The sequence below is a fragment of the Lepidochelys kempii genome, chromosome 4, assembly GCF_965140265.1.
Source record: "Lepidochelys kempii isolate rLepKem1 chromosome 4, rLepKem1.hap2, whole genome shotgun sequence".
NCBI lineage: Eukaryota > Metazoa > Chordata > Testudines > Cheloniidae > Lepidochelys > Lepidochelys kempii.
Genome location: NC_133259.1, coordinates 119,831,140 through 119,848,573, shown reverse-complemented (window position 1 = coordinate 119,848,573; position 17,434 = coordinate 119,831,140). Strand labels below are relative to the sequence as shown.

The window sequence follows — 17,434 nt, the reverse complement described above, 5'->3', positions numbered from 1 at the left end:
GACAACTGGTTCTGTGGACGAAGGGAAAGCAGTGGACGTGGAGTTCCTTGACTTTAGCAAAGCTTTTGACACTGTCTCCCACAGTATTCTTCTCAGCAAGTTAAAGAAGTATGGGCTGGATGAATGCACTATAAGGTGGGTAGAAAATTGGCTAGATTGTCAGGCTCAATGGGTAGTGATCAATGACTCCATGTCTAATTGGCAGCCAGTATCAAGCGGAGTGCCCCAAGGGTTGGTCCTGGGGCCAGTTTTGTTCAATATCTTCATTAATGATCTGGAGGATGGTGTGGATTGCACCCTCAGCAAGTTTGCAGATGACACTAAACTGGGAGGAACGGTAGATACGCTGGAGGGTAGGGATAGGATACAGAGGGACCTAGACAAATTGGAGGACTGGGCCAAAAGAAATCTGATGAGGTTCAACAAAGAGAAGTGCAGAGTCCTGCACTTAGGATGGAAGAATCCAATGCACCGCTACAGACTAGGGACCGAATGGCTAGGCAGCAGTTCTGCAGAAGAGGACCTAGGGGTTATAGTGGACGAGAAGCTGGATATGAGTCAACAGTGTGCCCTTGTAGCCAAGAAGGCCAATGGCATTTTGGGATGTATAAGTAGGGGCATTGCCAGCAGATCGAGGGACATGATCGTTCCCCTCTATTTGACATTGGTGAGGCCTCATCTGGAGTACTATGTCCAGTTTTGGGCCCCACACTACAAGAAGGATGTGGAAAAATTGGAGAGAGTCCAGCGGAGAGCAACAAAAATGTTTAGGGGACTGGAACACATGACTTACGAGGAGAGGCTGAGGGAACTGGGATTGTTTAGTCTACAGAAGAGAAGAATGAGGGGAGATTTGATAGCTGCTTTCAACTACCTGAAAGGTGGTTCAAAAGAGGATGGATCTAGACTATTCTCAGTGGTAGCGGATGACAGGACAAGGAGTAATGGTCTCAAGTTGTAATGGGGGAGATTTAGGTTGGATATTAGGAAAAACTTTTTCACTAGGAGGGTGGTGAAACACTGGACTGCGTTACCAAGGGAGGAATCTCCTTCCTTAGAAGTTTTTAAGGTCAGGCTTGACAAAGCCCTGGCTGGGATAATTTAATTGGGGATTGGTCCTGCTTTGAGCAGAGGGTTGGACTAGATGACCTCCTGAGGTCCCTTCCAACCCTGATATTCTATGATTCTATGAATTACCTTCCCAGGATACCGTTGATAGGCAATGTTTTCCCACATGCAAGCCCTGAGGCCCAGATCCTCAAAGGTATTTAGGCTTCTAATTCCCACTCATTTACTTTCAGAAGATCTGGCCCTGAGTCCACGGATTTAAAACAAAGATAACTTTTTTGGGGGTGTGTGAGGAAAATGGGGAGGGGGGAAAGAAGGGAAACAAAGTATAAACTTGAGCAAGCCAGCAATTAATAGCTCAACAATATCTATTAGGTGACACTTCCATCCATGAGGGTGTCTTGGAAAGACAAGTAAGTGCTCCTCTCACAATTGTGAGTTGCTAAGTAGGCAATGCATTAGTCACTTCCATCTTCCCCTTCTCCCCACTCACTGTTTGTTGTCTAGGATTGGGGGAGTCCAAAGATTTGGGCAGATCCACCTCCGAAAACACTGTCAGTGTCAAATCCTGAACATAAAGTGGTTTGACTTTGTGAAAAACATCATAATCTTGCAAAGTGACAACATACATGTTAATAAGAGACTGCACTATATTGCCTAGACCCAGTCACCGGACTTGGGTCAAGGGTACAATGATATTAACACTTATCAGATGATAGGGGTCAGTATCCATTGATTCCAGTCACTGCTGTTACAGGATACTGAAGCTTGAATTCAGAAGATAAGCTAGAGAAAGGAGATGAAACAAATGGATTTTATTGGATAAACATAAGCACTGTGAGAGATACTAATAGGATACCCACAAGAATGAATAAAGAGAAAGCTATTCACACAACTCATAGGAACACTGTTCAAAGACCTCAATGTTAAATCAGTGCTTGGCTAGGACATCAGCAAAGCTGATGATTTATCTTAAGAATATGAATGCACTGTATTATTTTCCATAATTTCTTTGGTACATGCATACTTTCCATTAATAAAATCTTGTTAGCCCAAACATTTAGACACAATACACATCACATTAATAAGTATCATGTGCTCAGTATTAAAATAATAAAGTGTTAAGAAGTTATGTTAACTGAATGATTTATGCTCTTCCCACAATTCTGTTCACCCATGTCAAGCATGCCACAACATTTTGCAAAGCTAAAGTCAGCTTTGGCATTAGAAAACATGTCAAAGCAAAGATGCATGAATATTCTGTACCAGCTAGAGTTAGGGAGTACTTTCATGGCTCATCAACACTTGGAATATAATATTCAAAATGAGATACATGAAAGTATAAGGAGGTACCTTTATGAACCAGTACCTAGAATGCTAGTATATTAAAAAAAGGATAAAGAAGGTACAGAATAAGAAGTTAAGGAGCTGTGCCAAACTAGTGGGTTGAAAGTTAGTGACCTAGAGAGAGTTTTATAATTTGTAAAATCATCCTATAAATAGTGCTAGCTGCAATGTGTATCTTTGAAGCACACCTTCTGAGTAACATGAACATTCTATGAGAATTTGCTTCCCAGAAGAAGGGTACATATGTCTCCTTTTTGTATTGTACTGCTTTGCCTTAAGACAATAAATTTGCAAGTTTGGTTATTTGGTCTCTTGAACATTTTTAAGACCAAACTGCGAGTATAATCCAATGATTGGCTTATAACTTTAAGTCAATAATGCTGTCAACTTTTGCAGCATGGAAATGGTGAGCCAGATCCTCAGCTAATATAAATTGGAGTCACTTCTTTGATTTCCGTGGGAATGGAGCAGACATATGGGTACAGGGACTTTAATAAAGGTATTTCAACTTGCATTAGCTGCAGCTCTGGCTCATGTGTTTTTCAACATGAAAGAAATCCAGAGTGGTGTGCTAGATGCCCCTTTTTAGAAACCCTAGGATTTATATTTGACAAATGATTCCAGGCAATATCAGATAGAAAAACCCAATAAATCCTTCTAATACTTGTAATCATAAGCCAAATAGTGATTGTGAGCTCTAATTAAAATCCTAATTACCAGTGCATATTACTGTGCAGCAGGCCAGAGTTTTGTACTCCCACAGAAGCCTATGGGAGTTTTGGCTGAGTAAGGACTGCAGAATCAGGCCCTTGTAAAGGAATGATAGGTGGTGCGGGCACTCTCTCTCTCTTGAAATTCCACATGAAAGGAGTTACCTTCTAAGCAAACGCCTTGAGGAGCCGGGGGCATGCCAAGAATTTTTACTGAATTTGTAATATTGAGTACTACATAGGAGTTGTGACATCAAAACCTAGAGCCTGTGTTACCATTGCTGCCTACCACCCGCAGCCAATGTGCTTTACATGCATACTTACCACAGCCGACAAAATTATATCAAATACAATACACTATGAAAACAGTGAAGAAAGAAGGAAGAAAATCAATGAGAAATTTCTTTTCACAACGATTCACAGAGCTGTTACTCAGCCCACCCCCAAACAAACAATAATTAGAACTTGGGTAATTTTGTGACTGTTGTAGTCATTGTGTGTGTTTGTAAACAGCAGTGGTTGAAGGCTTTTCTTTTTCCTTTTTGCAGAGACATTGAGAAAAATGCTTTACAGAACAGATGCTTAACCTCTTTTTTGGAGAGCCAGCAGGTTTATAATCTCTAGCCAACACGTAGGGGAACCAGTGCCAAAGTCATGCCTCTATCACACCTACCTACAGCTCCTTTTGTGGTGTATAATACAGCTAGAAATGGTAATATGCCCCTGCTCAAGCAGTAACATTTTCTCTGCACTCTGTACCTTTCTACCCACATACCAGGGGGAGAATTTCAATCTAAATAAGTAGTTTGATTTTGTGTAAAACATATGGAAGCTGCAACCTTTTCCCAGTTTGTAACTGCTATTTCTCCATTCTATTTTCTCCTTCCTAGCAAATAGCTGCCGAACAATGGCATTTGCAATGGGGGAAGAGCATAAGTGGCTACATCCCAGCTACCCTAGTGAGTTTATGGAATAAACGTGTATTATGAATTCCTCTCCTTTGTGTTTGATCTGGCAAAATAACTCAACAGGAATTCTACAGAGAAGCCTCCAACATCTCTGGGGGGTTGATTGGAAACTTTGTGAGCAAGATAAAAGTCCAACAGGTTCATATGATAAGTCACACCTCTGGTTTAGTTATTTCATGTTTAAACTCCATGAGCTTGTTATGAATGTTATTCAATGGCTATTAGCCAGGATGGACAGGGGTGGTGTCCCTGGCCTCTGTTTGCCAGAAGCTGGGGATGGGTGACAGGGAATGGATCATTTGATGATTACCTGTTCTGTTCATTCCCTCTGGGGCACCTGGCATTGGCCACTGTCGGAAGACAGGATACTGGGCTAGATGGACCTTTGGTCTGATCCAGTATGGCTGTCCTTATGTTGTTATGAATTTTAGAACACAAAGTATAGGCCTTGTCACTGAGCTTTTACAGTTTGAACTATAAATATCAGCTTCCCTGAACTCACTACATAAATGTTAAAAGAACACACTGATGGATAAGTAGCTTCTTGAGAATTCTTATGCATTTTTACCCCCATCAAACCCTAAGAATGGGGACACGGGGGCAAAAAACTGAAGAAAGATACAATCCAATGTTGTTAATAAAGACAGTTTTCTCCATCCCTCCCCGCCCCCAAGAGAGAGGTATTTAATCAAGAGTCCAATGAAGAAGAGCAGCAGTGGTTTCCAAGGAAACTTTACATGCCTCTCTGCAAACAGAAATGCATCCTGAGGTTTAAGGAACAATTTTTACCCTTTGAAACATGAAGTTCATCATTGCAAATATGAACAGAACTGGTCCTAGGCATGTGCAGAGTGTGTGCTACATAGCGACATATATTTGAGGTCCCCAACTCATGTATTGAGGGAACATGCCTAGGGTAAGCACTGACCAGAAGACAGGGCTTGATCCAAAGCCTGTGGAAGTCAATGGGAATATGACAAAGGTAGCACTTAGTCAATGGATCTTCCTGGAGTTATTAGGAATCTGACATACAAAGGTAGACAGTGGCATGAAATGTATTCTTTCTGCTCCCGCTTGCCAGGAAACTGTGTCTCCTTCTGTTATAAGTGGATCCGGCCACAATTATCCATGTGTTCATCAGCTTCCGAATGGGCTATTATAACTCATTGCAGCTGGGGCTGAAAATGGAGTAACACAGAAATTCTGTCAGGGCCAAGACATGGGAGGCCAGTGTGCTCTGGTCAGCTGCTAAGTTGCAATCCAGAGACAAGTACAGGGTCAGGAGGGAGAGAGGTCAGAATGCCAGGAAGTCCAAGTCAGGCATGAAGTTGTAGGCAGATAGCATGGTCGGAGTCAAGCTGGGTCAAGGTACCAGGAAGTCTGGGTTGGGCACCAGGTTACAGAGAGCAATCAAATAGCAAAGTCAAGGACAAACCAGGATCAAAGTCCAGGCTCTATCATAAGCAGGATCTGGAGAAGAAGCAAGCAGGAAGTCTGTGTTGTTTCTCAGACAGCTTCCCCAGCATGGCTTCCTGGTTTATATACCACTACTGGCCAATCAGTGGATTATGAAGGGCTGCCACACAGGCCCCAAGGGTGGTCCTGCCTGCCAAGTCAAGTTTTACATTGTCCTCCCTGATGGTGAGGCAAAGGCATCAGTGGTTCACAATCTCTGTCGTCCCATGTTTGGGTCCTGCAGATTCTTACAAAGTCTGACTTCTGTAGAATGCTGCAACCTTCTTTCTCTACAGGAAAAATTGAAGAGACCACATCATTCTGGAGCTGTGCGCTCTCCATGAACTCCCAGTTTGTTTCTACTGCCAATTGGAACAGCTGGGATTGTCGAAGTTATCTAAGGACAGTAGGGATGCACTGGCACATGTTTAGGAGCTTTCCCAAATTAGGCCCTAAATCTTTAAGGCCTTCAACGTGTTTGCACCTGACTACATTGCAGAACCCTGTACCATTCACAAACACCTTCACGGCTGTGTTTGTCATAGATAATTCAGCACAGAGAGCCCAGAATGAAAGCCAGGGACAAGGTGTTCTCAGCTGAAGGTCCCTCATTATGGAATAACCTACAAGAAGAAAGAAGGCTGAACCCACACCTGACTATTTTCTATGACCATTGCAAAATTCACTTTGGCAAATGTCTCCCCACATTACCAAATATAAGGAATTATAACAGCCATAAAAGGAAAAGAAGCAGAGAAAAACAAACAACTTCCCCCCCTCCCCCGTCCCCGGCTGAATCTGGAATAGGATGGAGAGCAGAGTCTGCTGTAAATGACTCTATGGCTATCATAATGATTGTATTTGGTGTTCAACTATTACACCAATGGGTGCCCCAGATACAAAAAATGGAGAGGGACATGAAGGGAAAAGAGAGAAAATGGTGAAGGGGGAGAAAAAATGATGGAACAATAAAGGAGAGAGAAGATGTGGAGATGAAAGAATGAGTGCAAAGAGGTTAAACAAAGAGCAGAGAAGAAAATCCAAGCACAGGATTAAAATATGTGAAAGATAATAGGAAATGGAAGGGAGAATGACTGTCAGAAAATAAAGAAAGGAGAGGACTAGAAAGGTTTAGAGACAATCAATATTTTTTTAAATTGGGAAAGAGAAAAAATAAGTATGAGGGAAAACATGGTCCCTGAAGAAGAGTTGTAGAAAAGTTGCACCAAGAACAAAGGCAGACGATAATAGCCCTGATAAGGCTAGGAGGGTCTGGAAAAGAAATTATGATGTGGATGGGGAGCCTGAGGAGTAGAGACTAGGATTGAGTAGTCAAGGGGAAAGGGACTGGGACAAGGACCAGGAAACCAGTGCTGGTCAGGAACAGATTGGAGAGTTCATAAGCAGGAAGTACACATGTGAAGGCAATGGCAAGAAGAATCTGAGCCCATTAGAACACACTCCCCTCCACAGCCTGGAATGGAAACCAAGATTCCAGACTCTCACCAGTCTCCTGCTGTCCACAAATATCTGTGAAACCCACTGCTGAAGCATCTGCTTTTAGCAATAGTAAGTTGTCATCCTCTATCAGTTTCTGTTAGCTCAAGAGGCAGAGGTCTGTGTGCTCATGAGCCCTGTGGATGTCAATGTGATACTACATGATAGAATTTGTGTTTTCAGTTTACTTTAAAAAAACAAACAAACCCTAGGAAATAGCACACACAACAGCTCTGTTGAAAGAACATTTTTAAGGTTGCAAAGTCAGTCACTCAAAAATAAGGAAATGCCAAAATTAAGGTGGCCTGTGCTACCTTAATTCCCCGCTGCCTGCCCCCTCCCCCCGCTTTTGTGTATGCAGCTATAAGCTGTGTCTACCCTAGAAGGTGTTGGCAGTGTAGTTATGCCAGCAAAATTTTAAGCTTAAACTAGGCTTTAGAATAAAAGGGGATGGTGGGAGGGGAAACTGTACCATGAAACATATGTATTTAAGGGAAAAAATAGCTAAAGTACCAAACTTGCCAATTCCATATTAAACTGTCCCTCTAGAAATGATCCTGCAGCAGCCACTCTGTAAATAGAGAAGAGAATGGAAACCTAGAAATATTAAGGCATGTTGTTTCCTTGATGCATGAAGAACTCCCATTAACTTTAATGGAAATTACCTCATGTCTTGCAGAGAGAATACACTTAATAGTTAAATTAACTTTATGGCAGATGCTAAGTATAAAGAGAGTTACCGAGGAACTCATGATGTGAACTAATCTCAGTCTCCTTTATTTATTTTCCCTATGACTTCTAGTAGCTGATAGCTTATCTAGGAGGAAGGATCTCAATGTTCTTTCTTATATACTGGAACTTATCTTCTGGATGCCAGAGGATAAAGCAATATTCACCTTTCTTTAAGGCCAGGGGCCTGATCCAAAGCCTACTGAAGTAGACGGACAGTCTCCTAGCATATAGAGGCTGAGGATAAAGAATAAAGGACAATTTAGACCACACAGCGGGACACCTTTTTCAGCTACATGTGTGATACAGGAGAAAGCAATACCGAAAAGCAAGATGATTCAAAGTCTTCCAGAGTTGTTTTTTGTTAGACCATAATGGCAGCCTTTGCAAAAAACAAGATAGGAAATCTCACTGCTAAGACTACTACAATACAGTTGATAAAATAGCTAGTGCAACAATTTTCTAGTTTAGGAAAACCAAAACCTTAAAATGTTCTTATTTAGAAACTAGTCCCTTTCCCAATGCATCCTGAACCCAAGGCCTTGTGTTCTGTGTCCAGAAATCTTTCCCTATTGAATTATGGTCATTCTGCAGAGGACATCTTTTTGCTGCATTTGTATGGAACAAAAGATGGAAAAATAATGTAGATGATCATTTTGACCTCATCAGGGTATTTAGTCAATTAACATGCAGCTCCTACTTATTGCACATACAACCTGTTTTAATTGTTCTTCCAATAAATGTTGATTGTCTACCATTGTCATGTAAATGTAGCTGTCTTTTTAAGCAGAGTGTGATACATGAAGGGGGCGGAGTCGCTGGCTGGGTGTCCCTTTGATGGACACTCAGCCAGCCAGTTAACTGTAAAATCCCTTTTGGTCTGTTCTCTGCTTGCTTTACCTGTAAAGGGTTAACAAGCCCACAGGTAAAAGAAAAGGTGTGGGCACCTGACCAAAAGAGCCAATGGGAAGGTAGAACTTTTTAAAATGGGAAAGAAACTTTCCCTTTGTCCGTTGCTCACTGGGCTGAAGAGACGGGGCAGCAGGAATGCTGTGTAAAGTTTGAACCAGATATGAAAATCATCGGATCATAACTAGAACTACTTTTACTAACCCAAAGGTGTACATAGATCAGAATGTATAGCTAGACATGATCAGGTTTATTTCTGTTTATTTTTAAGGCTTGTGGATCTCCTCTGTGCTAACCCTAGATGCTTTTGTTTGTTTGTAACCTTTAAGGAGAACCCCCAAGAAAGGTATTTTGGGTGCTTAATTTTTGGAATTGCTCTTTTAAAATCTAGCAAAAGCCTAAGTTCCAAATTTATTTTCTTTCTTTTTGTTTTTAATAAAATTTACCTTTTTTAAGAACAGGATTGAATTTTTGGTGTCCTAAGAGGTTTGTGCATATGTTGTTTAATTAGCTGGTGGCCACAGCTAATTTCCTTTGTTTTCTTTCTCAGCTCTTCCCCGTGGGGGGGGGGGGGTGAAAGGGCTTGAGGATACCACAGGGAGGAATTCCCAAGTGCTCCTTCCTCGGTCCAAGGGGGTTTTTTGCATTTGGGTGGTGGCAGCGTTTATCAAGCCAAGGTCAGAGAAAAGCTGTAACCTTTTAGTTTAATACAAACCTGGAGTGACAAGTATTATTTTTTAGAATTCCTGCAGGCCCCCACTTTCCGCACTCGAAATGATAGAGTGAGGATGCAGGACTCAGCCTTGACACAGAGCTATCCTTTATTTCTCTTTCAATATGGCTTTAATAACTGCAGATGTAAAGCATGATATCTGCTGTACACAATTAGCTAATAGTTTATATATTCCAATGTAATGTTCAACATATGTGACAATTACACTAAGACACTATAACTATTTTCTACATGAGGCCCACGTTGTCAATTCTTTACTCCTGTGGGTGATCAGAATATTCACACAAGTAATTGCATTGACTGAACTGGGAATTTGTCAGGTGAGGAATTTCTGATCAATGGGAGTAAAGGGTTTACAATCTGGCCCTATATTAATAGTCACTTTCACTATACCTGTTCATAGAATATCAGGGTTGGAAGGGACCTTATCTAGTCCAACCCCCTGCTCAAAGCAGGACCAACCCCCAATTTTTGCCCCAGATCCCTAAATGGCCCCCTCAAGGATTGAGCTCTCAACCCTGGGTTTAGCAGGCCAATGCTCAAAACACTAAGCTATCCCTCCCCTTGAGCCTTGTTTTATATGGACTTAATTTTCTGGACAAATCCTGCCACCTTTGCTCATGTGTGTTGTTCCAATGAATTCAGAGAGCTACTTGTATACATAAGGCAATCAGGGTTTGGCAATTTCTGTTTTCTGTGTGGAAACATACATGGTCTAGCAGATGCAGCTTCATTACAACTTCTTCCCACTTTTATATTTCTTACATGGATGTAAAATCGAGTGCAATCTCTTGCGCTTACTTTGCTCTTATTTAGTCATAAGAAAAGCAATTCCACAATAGATACATGGAAGTTTAAATTAGGCCTGGCTGGAAAACAGCAAATCCATTTCATGAAAAATGTAAGCGCAGAATAAAAAGGAGACTTTTTGAATTTTTTCATAGGGAAAACTTTTTAAAAAAATGAAGATGTAGAGAGCACAACCCATCCTAGGATGGACAGTCACCTGGTGATTAAGGCACTCACCTGGGAGATGCAGGTTCCAATCCCTGCTCTGCCTGATTAAGAGAAGGGGTTTGAATTTAGGACTCTTACAACGCAGGCAAGTGCCCAATGACTAAGATATTGGCAAGGCTAGACTCTTGCTCCCCATTTCTGCGAAACATTTTTGTTTCAATGAAACAACATTTTTGATGGCATAAAATTGCATCAAATTTTTGTGACCACTTCTAGTTTAAAATAGAAATCAATCTTTGAATCAGGAGAACTATTCTGTGCACTTTTTATTGTAAATCTGTATTGCTATGCACAGTGCACCAGTCAAATTAACTTCATTTCTTTACATGAAAAAAGAGTGCAATGATGCATTGCTTTGGGAAAGGCATATAGCTGTTTCTCATTTTTTCATGAGCAGCTTTAAACAGATTATCTGGATTTTATTAGAGCCCAGATTATTCCTCTTTTTCTCCCTCCCTAGTCATTTTATCTCAGATTAGAACCCGACTTGAATCTGATCTCACTTATATCTGTTTTAGATTGGGATGAAACCATCATCACCTTCAATAAAATTACTTGTGATTTACACCATTTTAACTGAGATCAGAATCAGACCCAGTAATTCTAGCCTTATTATTAGTTTTATTAATATTTGTATAACAGTAGCATGTAGAAACCATAAATGAGATCAGGGCCCATTGTACTAGGCACTGTAGAACCATACAAGTGGCCCCGATCCCACAGTTAACTATATGTGCTTGCAGCCCTGTTTCCTTGCGGAACCCCATTGAAGTCAACATCCTGCACACAATCACATGCAGGATTGGGGCCTAAATGGATGAAACAGAGGGTGAGAGAAAGGTAACATTATTACCCAGTTAGATAATTCTAAATTTTGACTGAGATCATAAATATATGAGACTACTAAGTATTTATAATCAGGGCCAGCCTTAGGCAAAATGGTGCTCTGGGCAAACTTGTATTTTGGTGTCCCTGAGCCCTGAAGGCACCCACTCCCTGAGACCCCACAAACTCCCTACTCCCCCATCGTCCCTGGCCCCCACTGCTCCGCACCTCCCCCATTACCTCCGGGCCCCACTGCCTCCCCGCAGTGCTTAATTTGTATTGAAAGAGGTGCCAGGTCTCAGCCCCAGCACAAATTAAGCAATGGCTGGGTGACTGGTGCTGGCTGGGCGCCCAGCTCTGAAGACAACGCTGCCTTCAGCAGCAGTGCAGAAGTAAGGGGGGGCATGGTATATAGGGTATATTGCCACTCTTACTTCTGCACTGCTGCCGCAGCTTGCAGTATCTGGTGCTGAGCCCAAGGTAGACTCCATGCTAGCACAGGGGGGCTGCATCTTGCCTGAGCTCATGGCTATCCCACAGCTCTCTGGCCACGTCTGGCTCACACGGGGACCCATTTCCGATTTTGGGAGTGGGGGAAACTTTAATCTGAAAACTCTAGATTTTTTTGAAGATAATAATTTAGAAATTATCTGACAGAAACACTTAGGGTTGCCAGGCATCTGGTTTTCGACCAGAATGCCTGGTTGAAAAGGGATCCTGGTGGCTCCACTCGGAATTGCTGACCAAGCTGTTAGAAGTCTGGTCGGCAGCGCAGCGAGGGGCCAGGGCTAAGGCAGGCTCCCTGCTTGCCCTAGCTCCATGTGGCTCCCGGAAGTGGCCGCCAAGTCCCTACAGCCACTAGACGCATGGGCGGCCAGGGAGGATCTGTGCGCTGCCCCTGCCCTGAGGACCGGCTCTGCAGCTCCCATTGGCCGGGAACCACAAAAATGGGAGCTGCTGGGGCAGTGCCTGCAGGCACGTGGGAAACGCATGGAACCTCTCTGGCTGCTCATGCATCTAAGGGCTGCAGGGACCTGGTGGCCACTTCCTGGGAGCTGCAGTAAGTGCCGCCAGGACCCCGCACGCTAAACCCTCTCATGCACCCCCAAGCCCTGCCCCAGCCCGGAGTTCTCTCCCATACCCAAACTCCCTCCTGGAGCCAGCACCCCCCAACACCTCAACACCCTGTGCCAGCCCCCTCCTAACCCCAAATCCCTCATCCCTGGCCCCACCCAGAGCCCACACCCCCAGTTGGAGCCCTCACCCCCCTCCTGCACTGCAATCCCCTGCCCCAGCCCGGTGAAAGTGAGTGAGACTGGGGGAGAGCAAACAACAGAGGGAGGGGGATGGAGTGAGCAGGGGCATGGCCTTGGAGAAGGGGCAGGGAAGGAGTGTTCGGTTTTGTGAGATTAGAAAGTTGGCAACCCTAGGAACACTGTATCTAATTCCTCTATAAAGAAAAAAAATATGTACAAACACCAATTAAAGCCACATTTTAAGTTTATATGTAATTTTAGAATAATAAGGAGATAATATAGCGAGATATTCCCAATCCCAAACTTTGAGGTATCAGTTCTGGAGCTTTAACACAGATATCAGAAACACAGATTTGATACATTGTACATTATCTTTTGTAGAGATAAATAAAAATAAATAAAATATGCGTAAATCTGCTTACTTTCTCTAACAGACACACTCATTGGTACTGCCATTATCTAACTTTATTTTAGTCAGTTGTTCTTCACCTCACTAAAAACGTATTTACTTAATTTTAACATATGCAATTAAGGTTTTTTTCTCTTTTATAAAGAACAGGAATTTATTTTTCTAATTATTTTGGCATTTACGTTATGTTTAAGATCACAATCATGCATGTAACTCACTAACATTTGACTCCATCATTACTATTAGTATCAGACTTTGAACCACATTTATTTTTGTACAAATTATAAGTTATTTTACAGGTATAATTAAAAATACCATTTGAAAATAACTGACCTTCATCTGCACAGTGTCTAAAGTTATGTGTTTAGCTAATTTTTTGAAACTGGCAAAAGCTAAATTTACATTCTAGAAGGATACTATTATTTGATTGTACCACTTTAAATAATGAATGACAGAGCACAATATGGTAATAAAAAGTAATAGTGATAATTACTCCAACAAGGACAGGTTAGGGATTGTAGAACTCACTACTCAAAGACTTAAATTTAAGCATAAGAGAAAAAAATATGAAAGGCACAGACTAGTCAAAAAACCAAAATAACAGGACTGTAATCCTTAACGAACATTGAAAGAATAAAATTACAGAGACTATGTGTGCCTTGCACATTTCTACAGGAAGAACCAAGAAGTAACAACAACAACAACGTGTGTGTGTGTGAGAGAGAGAGAGAGTGTGTTGGGGGGGTGCACATGTCTGAGAGAGAGTATGTTGGGGGAATGTGTCTGTGTGTGTGTGTGAGAGATAGAGGGGGGAGCGTGTAGGGGGAGTGTGTGTGTTAGAGTGTGTATGTGTGCGGGCGCGCATTGTGTGTTAGGGAGAGGGAGTGTGTGTGTGTGTGTTGGGGGAGGGAGTGCGTGTGGGTGCCTGAGTAAGTGTGTCAGAGTGCTGTCTCTTTAAGAAGAGCATTAGGAGCCTGAACAGCAGGGCCGGCAGCACTCACTCTGGAGCCGGAGACACCAGCACAAACACGCTCCCCCTGACCCTCACCCCAGCTCAGCAGAAACCAGATACACAAGCAGGCGGCAGGGGATACCCCACCATCAGCACCCCCTCACATAAACCCCACTCTGCACAGCAGACAAACTCCAGTTCCCAAGCAGATTGGCCAGGGATGGCTCCATGGGCAAGGGGGGCAGGAACAGCAGCAGATGGCAGTGGAGGAGGGACACCCCTGCTTTGGAGGAGTCACCTGGGTGATGCAGCTGACCCTGCAGGAGCTCGGTCCCTTCACCATCTCCAGAGGCTGCACTGCCTGACTCGTTGCCTCTAAACCCTCACAGGTGGTTGGCAGGTAACATGGGTGGGAAGTATCAGCAGGACCGCACCTGAGCATCCCTCCAACCCCTAAGGCAAGCCCTTGTGGGTCCAGCCAGCACAGATGCTGCACAGGGTATGCCTGGTGAGAGGAGACTCCAGCTACTTCCTTTCCTCCTTCTCTCTCAGCTCCTTCCTTGACTTGCTCCAGAGGGTGAGCAGGGCGAGCCTGGTAAATTGCCTCCCCCTCTTGAGGCAAGGGCAAGAGGAGGTGGGGGGTGGGGAGGGCCGATCGACCATCCTCACCAGGAGCCCTGAACCATATGCTTTGAGAATGTGGGCATTGACCTAACTCCATCTGGCATGCAAAGTGAGCACTCTACTGCTTGAGCTAATTCCCCACCACTGGCCCATTGCCCAGGTGCCAGTCAAACAGGGAAAGGGCTTTAAGCAGAGCAGCGTCTCAAATGGCGGAGACACCAGCAGTTGGGGAAGGGGTCCTCCATCCTGGGTCCCAGCCCTGCACCTCGGCACAAACACACACACTGAAACACCCAAACAGTCCTAAAGCTCCCAATGTAAAAAGGAGTCCCTGGGTGGCTGAGGATAGCAAGGCCAAAATAAGGCTGCCTGGCCACCCACCATGCTCATCAAGAGCCCTTAACCAACTGCTTGGAGAATGTGAGCATTGACCCCACTGCCTCTCGCAGGCAAAGCGAGTACGTTACCGCTTGAGCTAATTCCCCACAGCTAGCCAGACTCCCAGGCACCAGAGAAAAAAGCAAGGGCTCCATGGCCCGAAGCAGAACACACCTTGAGATAGGGGGCTACCCACAGTTGGGGAAGGGGCCTGAGTCCCTGCCACTAGCCTTGGCACAAACACCAATGCTCCCTCCCTGGAGTCTGTCGGAGGTTGAGAGTTAGCCCCTGGAATAAGCACCAAACTTAAGAAGACAGCGCAGGGATAGATCACTTGATGATTGCCTGCTCTGGCCATTGCCTCTGAAACACCTGGCATCAGCTACTGTCAAAAGACATGATACCGGGCTAGATGGACCACTGGTCTCACCCAGGAGGGCTGTTCTTATCTTCACCACTTTCCTCTAACCCAAGCAAAGCCAGGAGCAGGCCCAGCTCAGGAACTCTAGCAGGGCTCACACAGGCTCCCTGGCCCCTGGCACAGCATACAGCAAAACAACCCTGCCTCCACCAGGATAGACACCCACAGACTCACTGGTCCGGACCAACGCACTGGTCCTGACCTGCCCCGCTTTGGCTTTCTCCAAGCCGTCTTTGTGCTCTGGTCCACGGCTGCCATGCTGGCTGAGATCAGGAGGCTGTGTGGTTTACATGGTCTCAGCTGAGGTGGTATCATGTGCCCCCCCCCCTCGCCCATCTCCTCATTCCCTTCATGGACCCCTGGGATGTGAGTAATTCTGTATTTGAGTGGCACTCCCTCCCAGCCAATCAGCCTTCTGTCGACTAGCAGGGAGGGACAGAGTGGGAAAGGGATCGTGCTCTAGTGACAGCTCAGCAAGAAAGGGGCAGGTCCCCCACTACAGCAGAGCAGGCTGGAGAATATGTGTGTCGATGTCACTACTTCTCCTATGCTCTTCCATTTGAGCTAACTTCCCCAACCTGTCTCCAGCCTCCCCGCCACCGGAAATGGGAGAAGGGCCTTGGACGAACAGCTTTCTGCTCCGCAAGGGCTGGCTTTTTGGGAGGCCAAGCAGGGAGAGGGATGGAGGCTTCTGGAAGAGCTCATCCCGCTGACTGTCAATGGCTTCTAAAAGAAGGGACTGTGGCTCCCTTGCTGCTGGAGAATGTGGGTACTGATCCCACTGCCTCTCGTGTGTGAAGCGAGTGAGCGCTCTACCACTTGAGCTAATTCCCCTGTCTTGCTTGCAGGCCTCTTGATCCACTCATGTCATACCTGAGTCCACACCGTCCCTGCACCAACCGGTGGTTCCTTCCAAAAGGGACAGGCAAGTACCTGTTTCCTGTGGGCTGGCTAGCTCAGCTGGTTAGAGCGTGGTGCTAATAACACCAAGGTCATGGGCTCGAGCCCCATGCTGGCCACTCTGTGTGCAGGATGGAAAGGGGGGCTTCTGCTCTTTTGGATGACTGCTAGGGGGTCGGAGAGGCCAAAAGAAGATGGGCTGAGCCGCTTGCAGGGAGCAGGCAAGAGCCCTGGTGGGGGAAGGGGCTGGCCAGCCAGTGCAGAGGCTGGCAGGACGAGGGTCTGCCCACCTCCTTTCCTCCCCTCTCTTGGCTCCTTGCTTGACCAGCTGGCTGAAAAACATGAGCCCAGGGAGGGGAGAAGAGGAGAAGGTTGAACCTGGCCAGCTGCCTTCCCAGCTCAGAGGAGATGAGGGTTGAGCTTGCAGCCCAGAAAGCACAATCGCAGGGCTACTGGCTCACCCCCATTGTCCCTGATGGCCCGAATTCTTGCCGGCCGCCATCTCCACCCAAATGTACCTGAGAACGGATCACACTCTCCAGCCCCAGCCACAGAGGAAGGCTTAATAATCGGCACCCCGAGCTAGGGGAGAGGCTTCAGAGTCGGCCTGCACAAGGTGAGCTTGGGAGTTCCCTGGACCCCAGCCTCCCACTGCCCACAGGCAGCCCCCCAAGCCCACACTGGAGCCCAGACAGGAAGGAGCAGGAGGCTCCAAATGGGAGCCAAATGGCTCCAAATGGGAAAACACCCACACTGAAACACCCAAACAGTCCTAATGTTAAAAGAAAATAAAGGAAAAGATTTCTAAATGGCCACCCTGCCAGAATTGTACAGCTCCGCAAATGAAACCAGTGGGAGGGACAATACACAGAAAGGGGGATGGAAAGCTGCCCAAAAGCTACAGCCCCGTCACTACTCCTACTAATCACACTTCTTGCAACAGCTGATGAACTTTCAGGTGCTTTTTGAATTGGTGCCCACCCCAGGGGAACACCTTGAGAAGTTTCCTGTGGGTTGCCTAGTTCAGCTGGTCAGAGTGTGGCACTAATGAAGCCAAGATGGGGCAAAGGAGCCCCTGGGTGGCTGTGGGCCTGGGGAGGATGGCTTTTGATTTTCGGCCTGACTGCTACAGACAGCAAGGCCAAAAGCCATCTACCTGGCCGGACGACCCACCATCTCATCGGTGCCCTTAGTCAACTGCTTGGAGAATGTGGGCATCGACCCCACTGCCTCTCG

General features: G+C 45.2%; 1 non-coding gene across 1 annotated transcript; it reads left to right on the top strand.

The window, feature by feature from the left end:
- Positions 1–16,243: 16,243 nt before the first annotated feature.
- On the top strand, positions 16,244–16,317 carry TRNAI-AAU (transfer RNA isoleucine (anticodon AAU)). The gene has a single exon. It is a non-coding gene; the product is annotated as a tRNA-Ile (tRNA).
- Positions 16,318–17,434: the final 1,117 nt, after the last annotated feature.